Raw genomic sequence first — 27535 nt, 5'->3', positions numbered from 1 at the left:
AAGGTTTCTCCTTTCATTTTCTTTTCCATCTTCTCTCTCGCTTTATGCCGCTGTTTAGATTCACGTTCATGTAAATTAGAGCTATAAAAAGAGACCCCTAGCAAATGAACTTCTTGCCCTGACCTGCAACAGACAGGAGAGGTGTAAATGATCTAAATGTCACAAAACTCCAAGTAAACAGTTAACTGATTTTTTTTAGAGAAAAACAAAACACTAACCAGAAACACAATCACTTAAGTAAGACTGGTTAGAATTTGTGCAGGGAGCCCAGGGCTTGGCTGGTCTGAATGAGGATTGTGCATTAGGAGTGTCAGAGAAGTATCCATGTGGCGAAGGCAGTACTTATCCTAGTTGGTAGTTTGAGGCAGGTACTAAAACCCAGAGAACACAGATCATTCAACAACATCAAAGCACTGATCTTCTGGCATCCATAAAATAGAGATTCATAACAAATGCCGCATTCTCCTGATGCTTAAGGGCAACTTGCATTAACACACCTCCTCGAGTTAAAGATGAACTGCCTTTGGAGTTCTGGCTGTGGCTCAGTCATAAGGAGCCTAAGTAGTATCCTTGAGGATGCAGGTTCAATCCCTGGCCTCACTCAGTGGGTTAAGGATCCGGTGTTGCAGTGTAGGTTGCAGACACAGCTTGGATTTGGCTGCTGTGGCTGTGGTGTGGGCCTGCAGCTGCAGCTTCAATTCGACCCCTAGCCTGGGAACTCCCATATGCTGCCAGTGCAGCCCTAATAAATAATAATAAAAAAAATTACCCACCTTTCTTTCATGATTTCATTTATACATGTATTCAGTCCATGTGCTGTTTGCTTTGCCTAAAGCAGTTCTCAAACTCAAGTGTGCATCAGAATCACCTGGAGGGTCTAAAAAAATGCAGATTACTGGTCCCCTCCCTTGAAGTTGCTGATGGGAGGGCCCAAGAATCTGCCTAACAAGTTCCAGGTGATGCTGATGCTGCTGGTCCAGGGACCACACTTTGAGAACCACTGTTCTAAGGTATGCTCATTAATGTGCTTGTCAAATGCCTTGCTCCAGCTATGGACCAGGTGTTTGTGTTTGTATCAAGTGAACCCACCCCCTGACCATAGCTGATTGGACCAGGAGTGAAGCAAAACTCAGCTAATCAGATTTTTTTCCCTTGGGATTTAAATTGGTAAGTCATAAAAGAATAAGGCAGTTAGCAGTGGGAGCTAAATAAATAGGTATATATAAAACAAATATAAACCTCATGGCATAAGGCACCATGGTTAATCCAGGATTATGAGAAAGCAGAGCTTGAGAAAGATGAAAAAGTCCAAATTAGGAAAAAAAAAAAAAACCTAGGAGAAATAGAAACTAAAGAGAGCAGAGGGAAATAATAATGAGTTGGTAGAGAGAAAAGGATGGCATGGATCCCAATCATCTCAAAAATAAAGATCCACTAACTCCTGCCAAGTGGACGGAAATTAACAACTTGCTCAAAGTCTAGCGTCTGAGACCCAGCCCTGTTCTTGGGTTTTTTCAGCTACTTTTGGTCTCTTTCTACACTAAAATAAATCAATGTTTTAAAACAAATTAAAATGAAATCACATTAATAAAATAAACACACCCAGAGTATGTTTTTCTTGGATCATTTTGAGGAGCCATCATTATCCAGCTTTCTACCATCAATGAGAAAAAGTGTTTTTCCTTATGAAACTAAATGTCATACAAATTGAAGTTACTTTCCCCACCTAATCAGCTCATAGCATCACCTTCCCCTTTCTGCTACTAACAGAGCCCATCAAGCTCTCCATCAGCTGGGCTGGACATGCTCTTTGGTGAGTCTTTTTCTCTTTCCCCCACATCCAAAGAGTTGCCAAACCTGCTGCTGTTATTTCCATAATAGCTCTCCACCCTACCCCGCTTCTCATCCCATGGCTCCTTCCTTTAACAAGGTCCCCTATGACCCCTGGCTAGTGGGAGTCTGCTAATTGCTCTCAAGCTTACCAGAGTGCACTTGTAGGAACCCTAACACAAAAGTGCTGGATGTCTTCCCAAGACTTCAGTCTGCCTCTCTCATCATGGCTGTCAGCTTCTTGATAGCTGGATCTTACTCTCTCTGGTAGGCAGAATAGTAAATCTTGGCCCCCAAAGATATCATGTCGTATTCCTTGCAATCTGTGGATGTGACCTTATTTGGAAAGCAGGGTTTTTGCAGATGTGATGAAGTGAAAGATTTTGAGATGAGAGTAGCCTGGGTTTTCCAGCTAACTCCTCCATACAATCACTGGAGTCCTTATAAGGGAGCATCAGAAGGAGATGTAGACACACACAGAGGAGAAAGTGATGTGAGCATGGGGACAGAGATGGTGGAGATGTGGCCACAAGCCAAAGAATGCCTGCAGCCACCAGAAGATGGAAGATGGAGGAGAAGAGCCTGGTCCAGAGCCTCCACGGGGAGTGCGTGCCTGCTGACACCTTGATTTCAGAAATCTGGCCTCTGAACTCTGAGGGAATAAATTTCTATGGCTTTAAGTCACCCAATTTTGGTCATTTGTTACACAGGCACCCACAGGCAATCAACACACCCTTCCTTTCTACAATTCCTCCTCAGTCTTCTGCCTGTTCTTTGTCTCACCCCACTGTACCCCTTGAATGGTGACCTCTCAACCCAGGGCAGCCTGCACGCAGGCTCTCCTCTCCACTTTTACGTGTGTTATTCTTTCATTTTGGACTGATGTTGCAATGTCAGCCACACTTCAAGGCCTTTTTCATGAATTCTCTCTGACATTCCCTGGGAGGAACCCTCCACTCTCTGACCCCCTCACGTGCTTCTCTGCTGATTCCTTTTTATTCTGATGACAAGAATTTGTAGGCTTTTTCTTTTCTTTCTTCTACCACACTTCAACTAAACTCTAAGTGACTAGCAGGCGAAATTGTTCTTAAATGTGTCTGTTTCCCTCACAATATTACATGTCTTGCCTATAAGAGATGCTAAAAAACGGAGGGTGGGCTGGGGATATTGTTTCGAGAGTTTAGTGCAGGGGGTGATCTGCTGAGAGACTACTTTGTGCTGTTGCACCCCCTTCATCAGGAAGATTCACCAGAAAAAGATGAAACTGTCCATGAGGTCCCTCAACTTCCTCCTCCTCAACCCGAGTGGAAGCCAGGAACTGCTCTGCCTATGAAGGGTTAATAGGTACTTGGGTGGTTCTGATTAGCACCAAGTGCTCCTGTGGAGCTAGGGCTGGGTGAAGCCTTCACAATCCACAGCTCAAAGAAAAGGAAAACCGTCCAACCCAGGAGTGCAGTAAAGGGAGAAGGACTCTGAGTTCTGGAAATGGTGGGAGTGGGAGTCCTCTTGGATGGAACACCGCTAAGAAGGGAGGGACGTGCTGAAAGGATGGCCCGTGGGCCGTGGGAAGGACCACCTGGGAAAACAGCCTGTGCCCCTGTGCCCCTGCCCAAGGCAGGGCCGCAGACAGAGGATGTGATAACACGCAGAGGCGATGGCCACCTCAGAGCCTTGCACTCTCCTTCAGGGCAGCATGTGCCCACTCCCAGCACCATCCCCTCTGAGCTATTGTGTATGATCTGGAAAAGGGAAGGAGCCCCAGATGGCCATGGCTGAGATTCTGGCCAATTAAGAGGGGAGTTCGGGATAGTTTGATTTATACAATACAGAAAGGTGATGTTTCTTGCATCCTAGTATTTGTAGAGCAACCCATACCCACTTTGATTATAAACTTGGAGGTGTCCCCTGGCTTTGTTTCCAATACATCCCAACACTGGAGAAAGTTTTTGTTACAGTGCCCTTCAAATCTTGAACAGGAGTTCCTGTTGTGGCTCAGCAGTTAACAAATCTGACTAGTATCCATGAGGACACAGGTTCAATCCCTGGCCTTGCTTAGTGGGTTAAAGATCTGGCATTGCCTTGAACTGTGGTGTAGGTCACAGATGTAGCTTGGACTTGGTATTGCTATGGGTGTGGTGCAGGACAGCAGCTATAGCTCCAATTTGACCCCTAGCCTGGGAACCTCCATATGCCTCTGGTGCAGCCCTAAAAAGATAACAGATAAAAAAAAAAATTCCTGAACATGCACACAATGTAACGGAGAGAGCAAAGTACACGGACCTGTAACTAACCATCGGGACCACTTTATAAGGGTCCTGCCCAAAGCAGTAAGTATGGGTGGAAATCTATGCGAGCTCCTCTCTGCCAGCCAGGCATCCTGGCAAGTGGCTGCATCTTGCCTGTGCATTCTTGAGAGGGGAGCCTTTTTCTAATTTGCACAAAGGTGCCCTAGAGGCTAGATGTGGCCCTGTTTACAGGTGCCAAGATTTTACGTAACAAAGATGACTAGCTATTTCAAATCATATTTGAGAAGTATCTACAAGAAAAACTGTTCCTGAAGGGAAAATAAAATACCTCTTTTTTTTTTTTTTTTTTTTTTGCTAAATGTAAGTGAAAATGCTAAGCATGGCAAACATTTTGGTCTTTATTACAATATAAACAACCATGCTCCTAACTTTAACACTCTTTTCATGGAATAAATCTACCTGTCTATCTTGATCCCAAAGGGACCTAAAATTAACCAAAATGTAGAGTATGAAAAATGAATAATTAACCAAAATACAGAGTATGAAAAATACAGAGTATGATAAATCTGAATTTCAAGCCCAACCCCCGAGGGAACCCATCTATCTTGTTAGAAAATAGGCCTCGGCAAAAGCTCCCTTCTGAGGGGGAGAAAGCCATTCTAGGATATAAAGGGATAAAATACTCCCAAAGAAGTCTAATCAAAGCAGAAACTAAACCAGCATTTTGGGAACACAGTGAAGAACTTAACAAAAACCACAGTGACCAGGCAGACTGGCCTCCTTCTCCTCCACCCACCCCACTTTTGCAATGGATTTGGGATTTCAGGGGACGAAAGGAAGCACTTAGTTGCAAATTCAAAATAAAGCAATAGAGTCATGAAGCCAGTTTTCCTATTTATTCAAATTGGAGCCGTGCTTGGTTCCATACCAAGAAGTATCTTGTTGGGCTGGAGAAGGAAAGAAAACAGACATGCTGGCCAGCATCTGAGGGCACAGCTCAAAGGCATCAAGCAGAATCTTGGTGGCCTTTCATTGTCCTGTAGTACAAACACAGACCAACCTGCAAGTGTTCACAGCTTACAGCAGTTTCATAAAACTGCTCCCCTGGCCACTCTTTCCCTTTTCTTCTTTCTCCTCTTCTATCTATCTCCCTGTCTGCCACAGACAACACTGCAAAAGCATGGGAAATGACTAATTCATTCAGATTACCACAATTTCTGCCTACCTCCAATGTCCCTATCATGTCTTCAACATTTTCTCCCCTGGTTAACTCCACAGTGGACTATGAAGGTTTCCCTGATATGGAATATACCTGCCAGTTTAGAAGGAAACCATAGGCACCCACCCCCTACCACCACCTGCAAAACTGTTAGCAGACATATAATTGCAAGATGGAAGGTAGAGGTTTAAAAGAAAAGAAAAGAAAAGAAAAGAAAAAAAAAAAAAGAACCACTATCCAGCTCACATTCTCAAAGAACTCCCCTTGTAGCTATTTGCCTCCTCTTTTGAAGCCAAAGTCTAGGTTATCAGTAGTCATTTTTTAAAAACTAGGTTTGGACAATAATGTGACTCAGCTTGGCTTTCTCAGGATAGATCTCAGAAAGCCTTGTTCCTGAAAAATGGCTGAAAAGCATCAACAGAAGTCTCCCAAAGATTGATCAGCAAACTGCTAGCTGGGGATGAGGTAAGAACCACCTGGGGATGCTGTTGTGGGCTCCAACCATGGAGATGCTGTTTCAGTGAATCGAGGGACCAGGCAGGAAATGTGTACCTCTAACAAGCTTCCCTGGTGCATAGCCAGGTGTTGAAATCACACTGATAATAAGATGTGCTACTTATTCTAAAGCTGCAATACAGAAAGGTGGTTACAAGCATGGATTCTCAAGTCAAATTGCCTGGTCGTACCCCTTCTGAGCTGTGCAAGCTTGGGCAAGCTACTGAACCTCTGTGAATCTTTATTTTCTTTATATGAAATAGGGATCCCTTACCTACTGTCATGGGGCTAGACTGGGGCATGCAAACTGGAGATTCATGGCCAGCAGATCCATGCTATGATCTCATATTTTTGCTGGCACAAATATATATTTTTAGAAATATGAATTGAATGCCTTTAGATGGCATGTCAGTTCTAAATAACGACTTCTTCTTCTGTTCTATGTCCAGCTGCCCTATTTATGTTGGTGAGTTATCATTTGAGTTTCTGACCCCAGGGTTTACCATGGGGTGTACACCCTATTGTCACCATGCCTTGTCGCAGGAAGCTGGTTACTGTCAGTGATGTGTGTGGTGGGTGTGTTGGTGAGAGGGTGGCACAAACCCACAGGGCTGCTCCTGAGTATGGCTTCACGTGGGGCAGAAGAGACCTATGGATTTAGTATCAGAAAGCTCCTGACTGAGCTTTGAGGTGTCCTGAAGCCAGATCATACACCCTCTTCATCCTGGGTTTAATGGCCATACAACTTGGGGCCCAATATGGAACATAAATCAGGACTACAGGATACCCATGAAGACTGGTGATTCTTAGACACAGGTGGTCAGAGCTTTTTCCTTAAGGCGCCCTTTAGGATCAAGAAACCAAGCTTGGAACCCCAGCCAGCCTCCCTGTATCTCCCCAGCTGTGTGGTGTCCACTCGACTTTTGAATTTGTTTTGTGTAACAGAATCTGAACACAGTCACACACTGGTTCATGTTCATCCAAACTAGCTCACCTTTCTATAGTTCCAAAAGATCAGTTACTGATATTTGGCTCCAATGCCATCATGTCTAGGCTCAGAAAGACTATTCCAAGTAATATACTTAAGCTGCCTTTCCTGACATTACTTGGTCCTGCAGTAGTCATGGGTGCCACACACCAATACCTAGTGTTTCTCTCCTCCCTGCCATGGAAGGAGCTTCCAGGCTCTTTTATGCTCAGGCGGGGGCCCTTTGACAATTTCTAGCCAGTGGGTTAAGAGCAGAAGAGATGTGGTTCCTTTCAGCCAAATCTCTTCCCCTCCGCAGAGTGACTAGCTATTACGGAGCAAATTTGCCACTCCAAAGTGTCTCTTTAGCATGCAGGCTCTTTCTTTTTTTTCTTTTTTTGCTTTTTAGGGCCATACCTACGGTGTATAGAAGTTCCCAGACTAGAGGTTGAATCAGAGCTGTAGCCACTGGCCTATGCCACAGCCACAGCAACACCAGATCTCAGCCATGTTTGCGACCTACACCACAGCTAACGGCAATGCTGGATCCTTAACCCACTGAGCAGACCATGGATCAAACCTACGTCCTCATGGATACCAGTCAGATTTGTTTCCACTGTACCACAATGGGAACTCCTGCACCTTTCCTTTTTTTTAAGTCCACCTCTAAGTGATGTCATATGACATTTGTCTTTCATTGTTTAACTTCACTTGGTATGGTTATTTGTAGGTCCATCCATGATGCTGCAAACTGGCATTATTTCATTCTTTTTCATGGCTCATTAATATTCCATTGTATATATGTACTACATTTTCTTTTCTCATGCCTCTGTCAATGGACATTTAGGTTGCTTCCACGTCTTGGCTATTGTAAATAGTGTATGCAGATGATACTGAGCTGAAAATTAATCAAGGCCCAAGAGACTGAGGAAGAAATTTTAACCTTTCCCCTAATGGCCTAAAAAAATTAGAGCTCTCACCAGAGATACCTGCAAAGAATATGGGCCAGGAGGGGGGGCAAGGGAGGAATGGGGCCTGGAGATCTGAGTCCACTCTGAATCCCATTGTCTCTTCGTGGTCCAGCAAACATTTATTTCCCAAAATTTGCTTTTCCATATCCAGGTCAATTGCCTTCCTCCTTTTTGAAGCCCCAAACCCCTACTCCCAACATACTCTTTTGTCTTTAGCTGAAGATGGTATTTAAGGTGGAGATTTCAGCCATTTTGGTGAGTTGGTTTTTCTGGGTCTCTCCCATTGAATATTTATTCTTAAAATTTTGATTTTTCTCCTGTTGATCTGTCTCACGTCAATTAGACCAGCCAGAAGAACCTCAAAGGGTAAAGGAAATTTTCCTCCCCCTTAACACAATGATGTTCCATAGACTTGGACCCTGGAGTAAGAACACAGAGGCAAGCACCCAGCCAAGGGTATGGTAAATATACAATAGGAAGTAGAAGTAAACCTTATCTTCAGTAGTGGTTTTAAGCCAGTGATGAGACAGGCTGGGACCTGGGACCCTTTGCTTCAGTACTTGCACCTAGACTAACGAGCAATAGAATACAAAGAAACTCTTAGGACTAAAAACAATTGCATGCATGTTTTGGAACAAATTATGAACAGCAAGATACAAAAAGACCAAAAATCCAACTGACTTCTGAGATGTGAGAGCAAAAGAAGGGGCCTGCACATGCCCCGTACATACACCACCACCAAGGGGGTAGGCAAATCACTCAAGTCATCCCTCCAGCCCAACCCCTGGACCTGCCCCTACCCTCACCCCATTTAAGGAAATGGCTTGCCCCACTCAGGGAACAAGGAAGGGAACCTGTTACTTGTTTTCACTCCTTCCTGCTGCACAAGTCCCAGTGAAGCCTTGCTTGAATTTCTTGTCTGGCCTCTTATCAATACCTATTAATTAAGGAGTCCAAGAACCTTGGATGGTAACAGTGAGATTTTGGAGTTGTTGGTTACCATGGCAATGTCTAGCCCATCTGGACTGATGAAAATATTATTCACTAAAATAAGTGGGAAATGCCACTTTAAAAACATTTTCCTAATCAGAAGGTATGAAGAAAGAGAGTATATCTTGGAAACTCTATGCTATCATTTGCTTTTGGCTTGAGGCTACCTTTATTATATTGGATATTCTGAAGCCAATTAAAAGGATATGATGATGTAACAGCTGTAAAACATGGCTGTAAATTCTTTGGGACTCTTCCCATAAAGGGGTGGGGTCTAGCCTCTCTTCCTCTGAACCTCGGCCGCCTTGTCCAACCAATAGAGTCTGGCAGAAGTGTTGTTCTATGACTTGTGTGCTTGGGTCACAGAAGCCCAACAGTTTCCCCGTACCATCTTCGGCAACCTAAAGTGCAAGAAGAATGACTATCCTGAAGCCAAAAATGTGAAGAGGCCTCCAGAAGATTCCAGGTCCCAGCCCGTGGAGTCTCTCCTAGTTTTTCTAGTTTTGCCATTGGAGAGCCCAGACATCAGGGAGCAGAGGCAAGCTGTCACACTGTGCCACATCCAAATTCCTAGCCTACAAGGTTCATAAGCAGGGTGCTACTAAGTGCTAAGGTGATTTGTTCAGGAACAAAAAGCTTGACCATTTATGAGGTGGGGAAAGAAGTTATGGCTTAAGTAAGATGACAGAACTTATAATATGTTGGTTGACTGCATGTATCCATTAGACTTGCGCTTAATTCTATCTTCAGCACTTACTAGAAAAGGTTTGTAATCTCTCTGTGCATCATTTTTGAAATTGGGATGCTAACAATAGTTCCTGCCTCATGGGGTTGTTGTGAACATGAAATGAAATACAGCATGGCCTCAGCAGCATCCCCAGGCCTGCTTTTGTGTCTCCATCCCTGCAGGCAGCCAAGAGGCCTCACCCTGCTAAATATGCAGCTTGCACATATGAACGTCAGATAATTCCTGCTCTTGCCTGAGCAGTCTTGGAAGCCAGAAAATGTTATGTTTCCTGGCTGGGTTTAGGTCCCAGGCTCCACAACAAGACAGAGAATTGATTTACTGGCTTGTGAGAGTCTTGGGAAAATGAAATGCCTCCTCTGGCCCTTCTCTATAGTTCATGCCTTGGTTATTTTGCTCCTTCTTTATGGGTTTTTAATAGCTGACATCTGAGTACATACTGTGCCAAGCATTTCTCCAAATTCATGGTTTGAGTTAATATTGACATGATATCTATTATATGAGATAGGTGGTACCATCCCTATTTTACAGATGAGAAAACTGAGGCTCAGAGGCATTTCATAATTTGCTCAAAGTCACACAGCTGGTAGGTGGCAGAACTGAGCTTTGAACCCAGTCGGTGCCATGATTTTTAACTGCAAAGCTGGGCTGTATCTCCCTTCCCTAGACTGCCCTTTTTCTGAGAGAAAATTTTAAAATATTTGTCTTCATGCCTTTACTGTAAAAGGTTTCTCTGTTCCAGGTGCACTATTTGAAAATCGCCTTTGATGGAGGATAATGTGAGAAAAAGAATATATATATATATATATATATATATATATATATATATATTTGACTGGGTCACTTTGCTGTGCAGTAGAAATTGACAGAAATCAATTATAATGGAAAAAATTTAAAAAACTTCTTTAAATCCAAAAAAAAAAAAGAAAGAAAACCATCTTTTTAAGAACTATGAAATACAGCAAGCACAGGGAAGTGCATAGAAGTTACATTCTTCAATTGTATGTAAAGCTGATGCTTGTACTTCTGGGGCCCCAGGGCATTTGAGTTCTATATAAACTCATCATATTGTTTCCCCAGTTAGCATGAAATGCAGTCAGCACATATAGCCTACATCCAAGATTTTTCTTTAGCAATACCCTTTATGAGATTAAAGGACTTCCTTTTTATTCCTCTTTGGAGAATTTTTATCATGAAGAGATGATTTAGTATCCATTTTGTTATTACTTTCGAATTTAATTGCCCTTGTGATAAAACTCTGTATTGTTCCATTCCCTAACATATTTAATTTTTATACATGTTCCCTGTAGCATGGAAAGAATTTATATTTTGATGTCGTTTGGTGTAGTGTGTGTATATATATATATATTATATATGTATATATAATATATATATATATATATCCTTTATATAAGGTATGTTAACTATGCTGTTCAAATATTCTAAAGCCTTACTAATTTTTCTATCTCCTTGTTCTGATAATTGCTAGAGGGGTATTGAATTATTCTAGGGCTATTGTAGATTTCTCTATTTCATCTTCCAGTTTTGTCATTTTTTTTGCTTTATAAATTTAAAACTGTCAGGACTTCCTGGCAGAATTAGATCTTTGATCATTTTAAAGAGTCTCTCTTTATATTTAGCAATACTCTTTGACCTTTATCCAAAACTAACAGAGCCAGATTTGGGGTTATTATTAGTATATATCTTTTCCATTTTTTTTAACTTTCAGATTTTCTATATTTTTAAGATGTCTCTTATAATGAGCTTATATTTGTCTTTTTGAAAAAAATCCAAACTTTGTCTTTTCCCTGGAGTATTTATTTAGTTCATCTACATTTAAAGTAATAAGATATATTTATATTTAAATCTATCATCTCACATGCTCTATATCTGACCTATTTTTCTTTCTTTTCTTGGATTGATTTTTCAAGTTATTCTCTGTTTTCCTTTCTTAGATTGGAAGTTATAGCCTTTCATTTTTTTTTTTTTTTTTTTTGTCTTTTTAGGGCTGCACCCACGGCATAAGGAGGTTCCCAGGCCAGGGGTCCAATGGGAGCTGTAGCCACTGGCCTATGCCAAAGCCACAGCAACATGGGATCCGAGTCTCATCTGCGACCTGCACCACACCTGCACCACAGCTCACAGCAACACTGGATCCTTAACCCACTGACCAAGGCCAGGGATTGAACCCGCATCCTGGGATGCTAGTCAGGTTTCTAGTCAGATTCGTTAACCACTGAGTCACGACGCGAACTCCTAGCCTTTCTATTTTTGTGTGTGATGGTTACCTAGAAATTACAGCATGAATCCATGACCTATCAAGGTCTAATAATAATTCATACTTTACTTTTCTCTAAGTTATGCAAAGATCATCTATTATTACTCTCACAGCTCTTAGAGCTATGGTGGCTGTATATTTTAGTTCTTTAAAATATTAGGATAAATACTTTCAGCACCACATTATTACTGTTTCATAGAGCTAATGTTCACATAAACCAACCCCTCTTTTAAATTGTTCTTTGCTTTTTATTCTTTGATGCATCTCTGAGGTTCCATGTGGGATAATCTTCCGCCTAATTGAAGACTACCTTGGAGAATTCTTTTTGTGTGGGTTTGCTGGTTGTCCATTCTCTCAGTTTTTGTTTAAAAATGTCTTTGTTTCAGTTTCATTTTAAGAAGATAGTTTCTAGACGGTGTTACTTTTTTTTCTTCATCTTCAGCATTGCTGTTGAAAAACTAGTTGTCAATCAAACAACTCTGATTTTTAGATTTTGATTTTCTTTTGTCTTTGTTTTCGATTTTCTGCAGTTTTCATCTGAAGTGTCTAGATGCAAATTTACTTTTACTTATCCTGCTTGGGCTTCTGAACCAGTGAATGGATTTCCTTCACTGTTTCTGGGAAATTCTCAGCTATTGTCTTTTCAAGTTTTACCTATATCTCAGTCTCTCCACTCCTTTTGAGACACCATTTAATTATGTTAGAGCTCAATGTATCTTTCACATGACATACCTCTATTCTATATTTTCTATTGATTTTGTTGCATGCTGCTTTGTCTCTTCAAGTGCTTTGTAGTCTTTTATAGTTTGCTGGCCAATTTTTTTGAAAAAATTACTTATAGAAATAACTGGAGACCTAGCATATTATTAGCATCCTTCATCTCCTTCTATGAGACTCCGAAGGGTGCTGGTTGTTCAGTGTCATGGATTTATAACTCTTGGATTACCTTCTTTACTCTACCTTTGGAATGGTTTCCTTTGAGTTTACAACCTGGACCAGGGATTACTGTACCAAGATCTCCACCTTTGGTGAGTTCTTAGCTCGAACTATTTTTCCTTCAGCTGCATGAATCTGCCACATAGGCTCCCTCTTTAACTGCCTCTTTTGGTTAGTCCTTCAGGTGGCAGAGGCAGGTGGAAATAGACCAGGCTCGCCACTGGACCTGACGCCTGTCCCCTACATCTTGTGTAACTTGCCTGGAGCAACTGTTCTTAGTGATTCTCCTGGGGAGGCAGGTACACTGGGATAGAAAGAGTTCCGGCTCATTTCCCTGAGCTCCAATCTCCTTCTGACTCACATTTCTATCTTCTTATGTCATTGATGCCTTTCAAAAGATGCTTTTATAGATTTCTTTCAGATTTTCCCTTTTTGGAGGGAAGGTCAATTTGAATCACCTAGCCCACCCATACTAAAAGTCCTTTACACAGAGTTTTGGTTTTATCTTGGTAATCATTTTCTTGCCAATGTTCAAAAGTCAAATTTCATATGAAAATCTAGATTTGAAAGATTTGCCTGCCTCGGGCTCACAAATTAACAAGGCAATAACTGGAGAGAGCTAACTATCACCAGAGTTCCCACCATGCTTGACCATCTTAAACTAGCCCCAGTCCAGGATTTGCTGCCTATCTTGGTGGGTGTCTGAGTTCCCTACCACTGAACAAGCAATTATGCAGTAGAAGCAATGAGAAGATTTCAGTATTAATAGTAAACATTTTACGGGGATAGCTCTCTATTTAGGAATTGAAGACATTCTAATTTAGCTTTTTTTTTTCTTTTTCTTTTTTTTTTTTTTTTTTTTTTTTGAAATAGAGATTCTCACTGTCAGGAGCTTGAAGACTGTGAGGGAGAGTTGGCAGATTTGCATGAGGAGCTGGAAACACTTTTGGAGAGCAAAGGGGCTGAGATCCTACCCAACCCCTATTCTCTGAGATTCAGATTCTCAGCATGGACTAAGGAAAACAGGACTAAGACACAGGACTGTAATCCAGGAAATATCTCCTCTCAATCCAGCCCTCTCCAGGGGCTCGAGAGAACCTGCAAAGCAGCCATGCAAAGGAAGCCATGGAGAGAGATGCAGAGATTCCCAGGCCTGCTTCAGCAGGAAGAACTCCTAGCTGAGTGGAGCCCTGAGAATACGGGCTTTTTCCTTCTATCACCTTGAATGCCAGACAGATGGTGGAGGCTTAGCCCTGCTGTCTCCCTTCAGGCCCACCCATGGGGAGCCCACCCTGGGATGGTGATACTGCTTCTCCAAGGAAAAAGTTAACACATCCCACAACTGCCACCCCACAGCCCACTTGATGTAACTGGTCACAGTAGCCTTGCAGCATCCTCTAGCCTCTAGAAGATACAGCCTTCCAAGAGAGGACTAGCTCTTAGAAAGGAACTGAAGGTGCAAACAGGGGTAGGAAGTGTTAAAGAGAGACTAGACGTTCCATTATTTTGGAACTGTGGGTTCACAGACTGCATCTGAGAATATACTCTTAGAGGCTGGGTTGGGTGCATCAATGATATTTCAGACTGAAGATGGGCACCCTGGTTTCTCTTATTTTTCAAAGATGGGTACACATCCCAATATTTTTTGATAGCACATAGCATAGCACCCTAGTTAAGACCCTGGGCTCTAGGGCTGGAGGCTAGGTTCAAATACCAGCTATATCACTTAGTAGGTTTTCAAATCCTCAGGGCCAAAGTTTTCTCATCTGTATAACATGAATGGATGAGCACCTTTTTATCGTGGTGAGAATTAGGTATAACACACAAAAAACATGTAGCATTCAGAGTCTCCATTGTAGCTAAGCAGGTTAAGTATCTGATGTTGTCTCTGTGAGGGTGCTGGTTTGATCCCTGGCCTTGTTCAGTGGGTTAAGGATCCAGTGTTGCTGTGGCTGTGGTGTAGGTTACAGCTACAGCTCCAATTTGACCCCTGGCCTGGGAACTTCCACATGCCACATGTAGAAAGGAAAGAAAAATAAAAAAACATGTAGCATTCTAGCTAACCCAATAGACAGACAGGCGCATGATGCATGCTAGTGAATAATTATTGTGGTGGTGGTGGTTGTTGCTATCTTTGAAGCAGGAAGCCTAGCTTGCTAGAGCAGGAGGGTGGAAGTGAGTAGACCAGCATTCCAGCCTCAGCAGGTTGTCCTTTGGTAGACAGACCTCTGGCTTTTGCTTCCTTGGCCATAAAATGAAGTTCATATGATCTTTTCTGATGGAAGATCAGATAAAAAAAGAGATTAAGATTATCACAAGTACTCTCAGCTCTGCATATGAAAGATACCCAAAGCCAGTCCAGCTCAGTTCTCTGTCTATCAGTGAGCTGCTCTGGGCCCCAGGATATCCCATCTTCCTTTTGGTTCATGCGTATAGCATCCCCCTGCCCCCTCTGCCCACCATCCAGCCGGAACAAACACAGTCAGATTATACTTGAATGAGACAAAGCTGAAAACAGAAGAACAGACATTGCTGAACGCTCAATGGGTGTATCCATTTCTAAAGCAGTGAACGAGCAAGGCTGGCACATGGGGCATGAGGAGCAGGAGCAACACAAGAAGAAAAAGAACTTGGGCTGAGAGGCTGCCTGAGCCACAGAGAGGAAACAATGCAGCAGAATCATTGACACCAGCCTCTAAAATGATAGAAGTAAGCCCTCTACTCAGACAGAGTCTTCCCGGAGACATAAAGACTGTGAATGGAATTTATGGATGGTGAATATATATTTTATGAGTGCAATGACTGAGAGTTTCTTCCACTTTTGACAAAAGAGCTTGTTCTTCCATGGACTTTGCCTTTGAGATGCAGCTGCCATTTCGCCCTTAAGTACTTGAAGTAAGCCATTGACCTTTACCTGGTAATTGAAGTAGTGCTAGACTGTCTACTCACAATTTTAGCAAGACTTTCTATCTTGGTAAAAAAATCACATCAGCGCTTTCTTCATCCCCAGGTTATTTTGCATTTCTCAGTTTGACTAGTGTAATTGTGTGAAGAAAGCACAGCCTAACACTGCAGAGTTGATAGAGAGGTAGGGTTTCTATGGAGATGCAAAGTGAAACTGATTTTCTTGTTGCTTTTCTAGTTCTGAGAAGCAGAAACAGATCTTCAAAGGTCTTGGGACACTTGTCTGGGTTATTTTCTGCACTTTTGGTAATTTTCCAGAAGGAGGACGGAAGAGCAGAGGCCAGTGCCCACTATGAATGTTTGGCTTTAGAAGGATGTATCTGGCCTGAAGGGAGTCAATCCTACTAAGCAGAGGTAGAAATAAGGATCCTGAAGGTCATCATAGCAAGAATGCTCAGGCTTGAGAGTGGACACAGATCCCCTGGGAAGCTTGGTTAAAATGCAAAGACTGATTTAGTAGGTCTAGGGTGGGGCCTAAGATTCTGCATCTGAGAAGCAACCAGGTGATGCTGATGCTGCTGGACCAAGGACTACTCTTTGGATAGCAAGAGTTTCATATATTGATAGAAACAGTATAAATTAAATCTTCTTTTAAATTTTTTTTACTGAATCTTATCTATTACATGGACAGTAGATGCATCATGGCTGTAACTTCTGAGCAGTATCAGAATGAAATACCCTATATTAACATAAGTCTGGGTCAGCGGCTGGACTCCCCACTAGAGAAATGACCATGGCAGAATAAAACATGTCATTGGACAATCTTAGACAGTCATCAAAGTGTCTTAGCTTTTGTTGAACATCACACTGCTCATCCTCACTGTAATTCCCAAGGTTGTAACTAAAAAGCACACCAAGAACAAAAAGCAACAATTGACTTGGCTTCCTAAGGGATGTAGGCTTCTGGGGGATTGTGTTTGAGAGCACTGATAAAGTGTCTAAAATGCAATCATGCCTTGTTCCCAACTCCTGGAAGCCCCAGTCACACCAGAACACAATGTCAAGGCTCTCCTGGCTTTGTTCCACTGCTGAGATGGCCCATGTTTGTTGCCCATACATTCCTAAGTCATCTCCAGGGCTCTCTCTCAAACCTTTCTTTTTTCTTCTCATTTATCCATGAGTCCTTCCTGAATAGTTTTCCTTTGTCTTCCAACAGATATTGCTGCTCATCTGAAAATCATTTGTAAGCAACTGCTTTAAATAGAAAAAAGAAGAAAACTTTCCTATAAGAAACCAAACACCTGAAAAAGGAATTCAATGTTAGGAAACAAACACACTCAAAGACATTTTCCGTTCATGTTTTGTTGCAATCAAAAGCTGGGGAGTTCAATCTCAGAAGACCAATTCTGGAGATTTCCAGAGATATCTGATATTTTTTCTGAAAACACTGAAAATCCATCTCTCTATAAAAACATGCACATGAATATAAATCTAATTTTACCTTTTCTAGAATGTATTGTTTAGCCAAATAATTTGGATGTGTGCTGCCCTGAATGTAACCAGAAATTGTACATGATGTTCAAAAACCCATAAGGCCAGCATCGGTAAACTATGGTCCTCAGGCTAAATCTGGCCTCTTATCTGGTTTTTGTATAGCCTATAAACAAAGACTGATTTTTATGTTTTTAAATGGTGGAAAAAAATCAGAAGATTATTTGGCCATGTGAAAGTTATGTGCAATGCAAATCTTAATGCCCATATATAAATTTACTATGACTATGACCACTTTTATGCTACAAGGGCAGTTAAGAAGTTGCAACAGAGGAGTTCCTATTGTGGCTCAGAAGGTTAGGAACTTGACTGGTATCCATAAGGACCCAGGTTCCATCCCTGGCCTTGCTCCATGTGTTAAGGATCCCATGTAGCCGTGAGCTGTGCTACAGGCTGAAGACATGGCTCGGATCCCACGTTGTTGTGGCTAGGGTGTTGGCCAGCAGCTGCAGCTCCAATTCAACCTTCAGCCTGGGAACTTCCATATGCTGCGGATGTGGCCCTAAAGAAAAAGCAAAAAAGAAGTTACAACAGAGGTCATACGACTAGTGCTGTGGGTTGAATTGTGTCCCTCTTCAAATTCATATGTCAAAGTCCTAACCCCAGTACTTCAGAATTCGACCTTTTTTTGGAGGTAAGGTCTTTATGGGGGCACTCAAGTTAGGATGAGGTCATTAGGGTGCGTCCTACTTCGATATGGCTGGTCTCCTTATGAGGAGGGACACAGGCACATAGAGGGAAGATGATGTAAAGAGATACAGGGAGAAGCCAACCATCTACAAACCAGGGAAAGAGTCTAAGCAAAACTTAGAGTATTTTACTATCTGACCCTTTACAGAAAAATCTTGCTAACACCTATTCCTTGGGATTAAGTTTTTGCATTTAACACTTTGAAGCCAGCAAGCACATGCCTCATAACCAGCAACAGAGACTCCAGAAATTCTCTATCTCACACCCACACTAGTCTTCCAATTCTTTCTTCCTAGCAAGTGAGTTGGGAACATCCAACCAATTGCACATTATCTTGGATAAAACAGAATTCTTAAACTATCCTAACCCAGTACCTCTTGCTTCAAGTCAGGAGGGCAGCAAATTTGTTCCACCAGCTCCATATACAAATTCTAAATAATGGGAGGAATGAGAAAAAGGAAAGGAGAATGGAGATACTGGAAGAGAATTTCAAATTCATTTTTGAACCTTTCAAAAGAGTGTTGTGAAACTAAAACACTGTGTCACAGGGCTCTGGCACCCTCTTATAGGACCAACATCTTTGGAAGTGGCCCATCCTCTTGGGACATCTCCCACAGATCCAGTTAGCCCTCAAAGAATTTAATGGAAGATGATAATACAAAACAGGTTAATTCCATTATAAAACAAATTGCTAATTAGTCTGGGCCTTTCTGATCTCATGTGATGAAAAATCTGGTCTACAATGCTATTAAAATAAAGGTAAGAACAATAATATTAATGGGAGTTCCCATTGTGGCCCAGTGGTAACAAAACTGACTTAGTATCCATGAGGACACAGGTTTGATCCCTGGTCTCACTCAGTGGGTCAGGGATCTGGTATTGCCATGACCTATGGTGTAGGTTGCAGACATGGCTCAGATCCTGCGTTGCTGTGGCTGTGGTGTAGGCCAGCAGCTGTAGCTCCAATTTGACCCCTAGCCTGGGAACGTCCATATGCTGTGCGTGCCTCCTTAAAAAGACAAAACAAAAACAAAAACAAAATGATAACAAACATTTATTGAGCATTTTTATGTCCCAGGCATTGTCCAAAACACTTTGTATAAATTATTTCATGCAATCATCGCAATAATCCTATGAAATAAGTATTTTTAACTCTATGTGACTGATAAAGTAGCTGAAACTTACAGATGTTAAGTTGGTCAAGATGAAAGAACTGGAAAATGGAGGAACTGGGGCTTAAGACCAAGGATATAAGATTCCAAAGTCAACCTTTCAATGGGGTGTGCCATTTGGCCTCAATGGTATGTGAAGAAACAAAATCCTAGTGCCTCCCCAAATTTTATTCACCTGAAGAAGTGATGGTGGTTTTTCCCTTCTTTGTATTAAGCATGTCTTTTATTCCTCTTTGTATTAAGTTTTGACCTCTTGGGACCTTACTGACACTGGATACAACTGTGCCTTCCGAGTTGGCTAATTTCTAGAGACAGCAAATAGCTCCCTTAGGAGCACAACTTTTACAGTAAGATCAACCAATCCAGAGCCCACACCCCAACCCCTCCTTTGCTGGGCTCTCACACTCAGACCACCATCTGCCAGCCCTAATCACCCCAGAACCAATTATCACAATAGCAACAGTTCTATTACCCCAGAGCCTGCTGAAATTATTCAAATTAGCCAATCCTAAGCCTACTTATCCTGCCTCTCTTATTCCTTCCCATGGAAACCACAATGAAAGCTCTTGCCAAAGAGTTCTCTTATGGCACAGAAGGTTAAAGATCTAGCACTGTCACTGCAGTGGCCTGCTATAGCATGGGTTCGATCTTTGGTCCAGAACTTCCACATGCTAGGAGTGCTGCTCCCCACCTCCCTCCAAAAGAGTTAGTGAGCAAGAGAGAGTGAGAGAGAGCAAGAGAGAAAGAAAGCTGTTCTCTACCTTTGTCCCACTCCTTCTGCTTCATAACCAACCCTGGTGCTACCCACTGTGGCCCTGCATGTAGTGTGGTGCCCCCTCTCCTTGGGAATGGTGAGTAGCAAGCTCTCTTTTCAATGACAATCATCTCCCATCCTACTGCCCTCACCATACCCCAACAATAATAAAACCTACACCGTCAAACATTCTCATAGCCTCATCTACTTTTCGTCCCCCTGTTACTAAGTTCAGAATACACAGGCCCCAACAATGCCTGGCATGATGATTTCTATCATCAAAAATACCTGGAGGAGGAAGTTCCTGTTGTGGCACAGTGGAAATAGATCCAACTGGTATCCATAAGGATGCAGGTTCCATCCCTGGCCTCGCTCAGTGGGTTGGGGAATCCGGCATTGCTGTGAGCTGTGCTGTTGCAGATGAGGCTTAGATCCTGCGTTGCTGGGGCTATGGTGTAGGCTGACAGCTGCAGCTACGATTCAACCCCTAGCTGGGAACTTTCACATGCTGCAGGTGCAGCCCTAAAAAGACAAAAAAAAAAAAAAAAAAAAAAAAAAAAGCCTGGAAATGAAACAAATAACCCTTTCCCCCAAAACTAAAAAACAAAACAAAAAACCCAACTCATAAAACAGGAATTTCATTAAGCTTTCACTGCTTCCCTGCCCACCTAAGGCCTAAGCATTGTGATATGGAATGCCACTCTCCTGAAGTCTGTCACACTTGCCAGCCTTCCTGGGAAGCAAAAACAAAGGATGGGAAACTTCTCCACCTGCATCTTGAACAGGGTTCCTCTTCCTGGGGTGAAGGCATCAAACTTAAAATCAACCAAGAGCAGACAAGCCTTACTCCTCACCTCAACGGTCCAGATCCTGCATTTGCCGTGAGAAGAAAGGGTGACCCGTGGTGGGGAACCCAGGCAATGCCTCCTCTTCTCAAGGCTGCCTGAGTGCATGATCTAGCCCAGAGCCTTCTTCAGAAGGTCACAGGTAATCTCCAGGTTCACCATCAGCATTTATTTGCCAAGATACAGTCTTCTTTCTGAGCAAAGCGAAGGATTTACTATTCACCTTGAAGGGCACTGATCAAAGAAAGCCTGAATCACTGCCAGCCAATGAGTCTTCAGCAGCTTTTTGCTGAAAGGCATGGAAACGGGGTGGTGCTGTGAGCCTGGGCCGGATCAAAGAGGATGCTGGGAAAGCCAGATTGTGCTGCCACAGCTTGTCAAACCCATTCATCTGGGAGACGAATTATGGCCAGTGACCCTCTGTACTTGTGTGACCAAGGCAAATTCATTCATGCTCCCTTTTCAGGCTGAGTAAACAAGATCCAGCAAGACTCTGATTTGTGTACATAGTCAGCACTTAGTTAATCAATAGCGGGTTCAGCACGTGCTTTGAACACGGCAAAGCAGAAACACCAAAATAAATAGCTCCATAAGGAGAAAAAAAAATCAAAGTTTTGTTAGATTTCCTTGCATTTATTTTATTTTATTTTTTTAATATATTTTTTTATTTTCCCACTGTACAGCAAGGGGGTCAGGTTATCCTTACATGTATACATTACAATTACATTTTTTCCCCCACCCTTTCTTCTGTTGCAAGGTGAGTATCTAGACATAGTTCTCAATGATATTCAGCAGGATCTCCTTGCATTTATTTTTAAAGTTAGTTTTATTTTTATTTTGAATTACACCTGGGGACATGGAGAAAGGAAATATACTTTTTTTTTTTCCAGAGCTTTAGGTCTCTAAACCTTAATTCAAAATTGACCCAAAGCCAGGATCAAGGCATGACTTTTGGCTCTTCTGCTTCCTAAGATCACTGGTTTCCTGGGGTAAATTATCAACACCATGATAGTCTTACCAGATTTTGAATATAGTTTTTTTGTATATACTGCAAAAAAAAAAAAAAAAAAAGAGGATTTGAGATAGGCTCTGTATGGGGGATGGATTATAGGGAGAGGCTACTGGCATCAAGGCACACACTTTCCCTCAAGTTCTAGAACGTCCACAGTGTGGGTGGACAGAGTGAGTCTGTGCCCCAAGCCAGCTCATACTCAGTACCCAGAAGGGAGTTGTGATCTCAGCAGAGGCCAAGGGAAAGGTGTATTGTCATTAAAACCTCAAAACAGCCCTGGTCTTCGACAGTCACTAGCCACCCCCCCACCTTGCAACCACCCCAGAAACACCTGCAGGTTCCCAGCTGAAAGAGTTTAAGCCACACCATCAGATGACCATTCCAGGAAAGGTCTCGGTTACACGGGAGCCATATAATAGCAGAATTCGAGTCCAGATTTCAATATGCAAGTGGGAAAAATTTAGACTGTTTGCCCTGTCTTTGTCTTAAGGAGGTGGTTCATCTAAATGAGTAGAAATAAAGAAAACCCATATATAGTTGTTTCTGTATCAATTTTAATTCTTTTTTTTTCTTTTTTGCTTTATTAGGGCCATACCCAAGGCATATGGAAGTTCCCAGGCTAGGGGTCAAATTGGAGCTACAGCTGCTGGCCTACACTACAGCCACAATGATGTAAGATCCGAGCTGCATCTGTGACCCACACCACAGCTCATGGCAACACCAGATCCTTAACCCACTGAGCAAGGTCAGGAACCGAACCTGTGTCTTCACGGATACTAGTTGGGTTCATTAACCGCAGAGCCACGCAGGGAACTCCTCAATTTTAATTCTTTTCCAAGTGACTGATTTGTGAAAACAGCATCGTACTAAATTCCTTTCTAGGCCACTAGAGGGAAATCTAGCCCACCGGACCAGGACTTGTTTCTTTTCTTTCTTTCTTTTTTTTTTTTTAATAATAACCCCAGAACCAAAATTTTAAGGCTGAAGAATATGTTGAAATGTTATCTTTCTCTGTCCCTTGTGCCCTTGCCCACATTTTAAACTTATTTGAATCTATGTGGTCATGGAGACGCCTAGAAAAGCACAAACCAGCCATCTGAATTGGGCAGGAGGCCTGGCAGTTGGGAAATTGTTCTAACAGTCAATCTGAACCTCTTCCAGTTCAGCTTGAATTTATTTCCTCAAATTACATATTCATCACTTATGGAGAACAGCTGGTCATCTTTCTCTGCAACATATTACTCTTTAAATTCCCGAAGACCTACAGGTCACGCCTCTCTTTCAAGCAAAACGAGCCAGTTCTTCAACTTGGCCTTGGAGGAGTTTAAATCCCAACCCTTTCACCGCGTGTTTCTCTTCTAAACTCTCTCTGCATCACCCCACCCTCCCCCATATTTCCAAACAACAGCAATATAGACTAAACTTTGAGGAGAAAAATTAAATAAAGTGTTTCATGTTTTCCCTGTATGGCTATTAGTACATTCCTGTGCTGATTTTCTTTGCAAATACAGCACAATGTTTCTGATATTTATTTATCTAGTATGATTCCAAGACCATGCGTATATATATATGTCTGGACATGTGTGTATATATACTATACTTATACAAACACAGACATACATAAACAAACACATGCATACATACATATGCATATATATACTTATTTTCATCTTGTTATGAAAATTGAATGCCTAAGTTAGGGACCATTTATGTGTCACTTCTGAATTCTCTTCTATTTCCAACCTTTCTGCATCACATACATTATGTCAGTTTCTAACTTTATTCTCCAAGTTTTTAACTACTCACTTTAGATCCTCTATTAGTTATAAAACACAACTGGTATGAATGCAGAACATTATTCCTCTAATAACTTTTAAAAACCTGTTCATCTCGGATTCAAATTAAGGGAGAGAAAACTGGTTGTTTTCAAAGCACTCACATTTACCAACATTTCAAGTGCAGTGAAAAAAAAAGTATATATATATATATATATCTTGTCTTTGTCTCTGGCAGAGAACCTCTATAATCCTTTGAATTTCCTGAGTGACAGGAGTGTCAAGTGCCGAGACCAGCTCAGTAAGTGGAGGGTGAAGGACGGGCACTGCAAAGCTTAAGAAAAGTTAAATGGCAATGAAGAAAGATATATAGACACAGTAAAGTTTAAAGGTCGGACCCGGCAGGGGAGGGGGGGAGCTCAAGACCTCTTGGATCAAGAGCCCACCAGATTGCTGGTGCCTCACCGGTTTTACTGTGCTCATTCGAAACATGAGGCAGGGAAAAGGCTCAGGGGCGTGACTGCTCACAGTCACGTGGCAAAAGCTATTCTTTATGGCCTTCAGGGAGAGGTTTCTTATCTACAGGACACGAGGGAAACTGGCGATAGCAATCAATGCTTGAGAAACACGTACCTGCCCAGGCAGCGTTCCTACTTGCTCTGTCTCCGAGTTCCAGTCACCACCATGTTCTCTTAGTTCATGCAAATCCTCTTACCAGTCCCTTTCAGCCCATTTCCCCTAGTTAATCATATACTAGGCACGTGGCGTTTTGCAGTCACTTCAGAATTGAGGGAGGATGTTTTCCCACAGTCAACCATGCCTGAGTTTATGCCAAGGAGAGAGGTGACTCTTGGGGAACCCCTAGATAGCTCCAGGATGAGGACTGTAGCCCTAGGAAGCAACCACGTGATGAGAGGATTAGAACTCTCTGCCCCACCCCCACCTCCCAAGAAGGGGGAGGGGCTGGAGATTGAGTTCAAATCATCAACACCCAGTGATTCAATCAGCCATGCCTAGGTAATGAAACCTCCAAAAATTCCTAAACAACTTGGTTCAAAGCACTTCTGACCTGGCCTTATCTGTCTCTTCCATTTTGCTCTTGAGTTATATCCCTTATAAGAAACCATTAATAGTAAGTAAAATGCTTCTCTGGGTTCTGTGAGTCATTCCACTGAATTATTGTCTAAAGGGGGAATCATGGGAACCCCTGAATTTTTAGTCAAATGGGCAGAGGTGTAGCGAGCCCATCTGTATTTCATTCGTTTGGCAAAACTGTATTGGACATTTACCATATACTAGGTGGTATTCTGTGCATTAAGGATACAGTGAAAAAAAAAATTAAGCCCTAGCCTCCTGGTACCTTTATTGTACTGGGTGGAGACAGACAATAAAACAAATATACATGTGAAGTGGGACTATGTGCTATGGAGAAAAAGTAGCACAAGGCAAGGGTGTGAGGGCTATTTTATGTAGGGTTGTCAGGGGAGCCCTCATTGAGAAGTGAAAGGTCAGGTCATACAGCTATCAGAGGGAAAAGCTACATAGGTGTCATGAGGCAGAATATTCTTGGCGTGTTCACAGAACAGAGACTGAAACAGAGAAAGAAATAGAACAAGAGTAGGAGATGAGGCCAGAAGGAGAAATGGGCCATTCCCAGTAGCATTTGAGACCATGGTAGGGGTTTTGGCTCTTCTCTGAGGTGGGGAGCCACTGGAGGATTTTAAAGCAATAAGGTGATCTAATTTTCTTAAAAAGAAAAAATTCTTCTGCTGGCTGTGCTGAGGCTGGGGTGTGGGCATGGAGGGGACAAGAGTGAAGGAAAGGAGGCCAGTGAGGAGACCACCACAATAACCTGGAGAGGACAGGAGCTTGGCAATGGTGGAGGTGTTAAGACAGGGTCAGACTCTGGTTGTATTCTGAGGGTCATACTGATAGGATTTGCTCTTGGATGTGGGGCAGGAGAGAAAGAAAGGAGTCAAGAATGAATCCTTGAATTCTGGCTGAACCTATTGGAAAAATGAAACTGCCATTTACTGAGATGGAGAAGACTCTGAAAGAAGCAGGGTTTGGGGTTGGTAGTGGTAGGGGCGCTGGCAGGAGTTCACTTTTGCATGTGTCCAGTTAGAGATGCCTAGATTGTCAAGTGAAGTCCAGTTGGGCAGTTTAGAGGACAGTGGCCATACCTACAAGAGTGCTAAAAACATGTTGCCCCTTCTGCCATTTTAAAGACTTCAAGGTCAAACAACTATAATTTTTTTTTTAAGTTCAATTCTAAAAATGGAAAAAAAATTTAAATGAAAATCAAAGTTCCCCCCTTAAATTTTTTTCAGGATCCTGTTTTTTGGGCTTCATAGTCTGTCTAACTCTTTGCTGTTCAGAGTGTGGCCCCTAGATCAGCAGCACAATAGGCCCGGGGGCTTGTTCGAAATGCAGGCTTTCTGGCCTTCCCAAATCTGAGTCAGAATCTTCCTTTTAACAAGATCCCCAGGTGATTCATAGACACATTAAATTTTGCAAAGATTTTTCAACCCAAAGGCCCATGCAGAATAATTAAAATCAATCTCTGGGAGAGCACCCAGGCAAGGTGTCCTTACCAAGATCCCCAAGTGGTTCTGATGCTCAGTCTGGTTAGAACCACTGAGCTCACACTTCTCTTCCTGGCCTGCTCTCTGTACTGCTGGGTTTATACAGACGATGCTCTTGGAAACCCAATCTCCTAAGAGATGTGCAGATCTAAGCATGAAAGGGTGCGGCTAGAGGAACCATCTGTTTTGGTGTATGAGGGACAGTCTCCACATGATTATTAGTGCCCCTTTCACTCTCAGAAGCATCGTGGTTTAAATGATAAATTACAGGTCCTCCCAACTTAATACAAAAGGGCTCTGTGCTTTCTATTTCTGGATTATAAATTCATAATAAAAACAGGTAGAACAAAATATCAGATGGCCTTTGGTTTGGCATGAATCCAATGGAGAGAACGTCCTGATGCTCAGATATTGTTTTTTAAAATATTCTATGTACAGCTTATCAGCTATACATACTTAAATTCCCTCAATTGGTAAGGAAGGTTGGAGAAAATAAGTCTCCGCAGCGGTGGGGCGCGGTTGTATATAGCAATTAATGTTCCAAAGCCAACTGTTGATTAGCAGGAGCTGATTATCATCCCATGATTAGCACAACAGCAAAGCAAAGTCCTTAGCAAAACTTCTTCTTCCTTTTCCTTTCTGATCGTTTATTGTTCAATAGCTACTCCACCCTCAGGCTCAAAGGGACAAAGAAAGAAGGTAAATAAGAAGTCACTTTAGCAACCCTGCTAATAAACTTGGTGGGAAAGAAAATAAAAACAATTGGATTGTTTCTGGTTACCTGTGAACTGAAGTTCTTCTGGCTCGTCCCTTTTTCCAAATTATTACCAGCTGGTGTGAGGACTCGTTGAAGGCCTACTGATTGCCAGTAAAATTAAAGCAATCTTGTACTTTTAAAACTATGTAGTCTTCCAGAAATAGGCCCTGGATGCTTTCCTTCCTAATTTACCAGGGACACAGAGTGAGGGCAAGGAACGCACCTCCTCGTTTCATCAGAGCCCTCCCCCTCTCCTTCTTCCCCTCCCCACCAATTCATAGGTGCATATGAACAGAATCACTTAAAAAATATTTTCTGACGTAGAGAAGAAATTCATTTACATCAGCTTAAGACAAAGAGCATAATCACTGGTAGACAAATGGAAAAATCTCCACAGGAGTAGAGACTTGTGTTCATATAGAAGGTATGAGTTCTAGTTGCATCACTAAGAGACTTGTGCATACTTCCACAAGGCAACCACGGCATAAAGGTTTTAAACATGTTCTGTTCAGGAGTTCCCGTCATAGCTCAGCTGAAATGAATCTGACTAGTATCCATGAGGAAGTAGGTTCGAGCCCTGGCCTCGCTCAGTGGGTTAAAGATCCAGCATTGCCACAAGCTGTAGTATAGGTCACAGACTCATCTCGGATCCTGAGTTGCTGTGGCTGTGGTGTAGGCCAGCTGCTACAGCCCTGATTTGACCCCTAGTCTGGGAATGTCCATAGACCATGGGTACGGCCCTAAAAAGACAAACAAATAAATAAACATGTTCTGCTCACGTGTGTTTAAAATGTCTGGAAAAGAAACTATCCC

General features: G+C 42.3%; 1 protein-coding gene across 2 annotated transcripts in view; it reads right to left on the bottom strand.

Annotated features, from left to right (window-relative positions):
* PGM5 (phosphoglucomutase 5) overlaps positions 1-27535 on the bottom strand; it is a 203367-nt gene that overhangs the window by 7395 nt on the left and 168437 nt on the right. Inside the window, exon 11 of one of the 2 annotated variants that reach the window (XM_084987596.1) lies at positions 22436-27254. The exons of the other annotated variant lie outside the window; for it this stretch is intronic. The gene's annotated coding sequence lies outside the window, so the exon portion shown is untranslated. Of the gene's footprint in view, positions 1-22435; positions 27255-27535 lie in introns of those variants that run through there. 2 annotated transcript variants of the gene reach the window in all.

The sequence above is a fragment of the Sus scrofa genome, chromosome 1 (assembly GCF_054392235.1).
Source record: "Sus scrofa isolate SSC_HxYL_T2T_F1_AM1 chromosome 1, Sscrofa_HxYL_maternal_Yorkshire_Landrace_v2.0, whole genome shotgun sequence".
Classification (NCBI taxonomy): domain Eukaryota; kingdom Metazoa; phylum Chordata; class Mammalia; order Artiodactyla; family Suidae; genus Sus; species Sus scrofa.
This window is presented reverse-complemented; position numbering and strand designations above follow the sequence as displayed.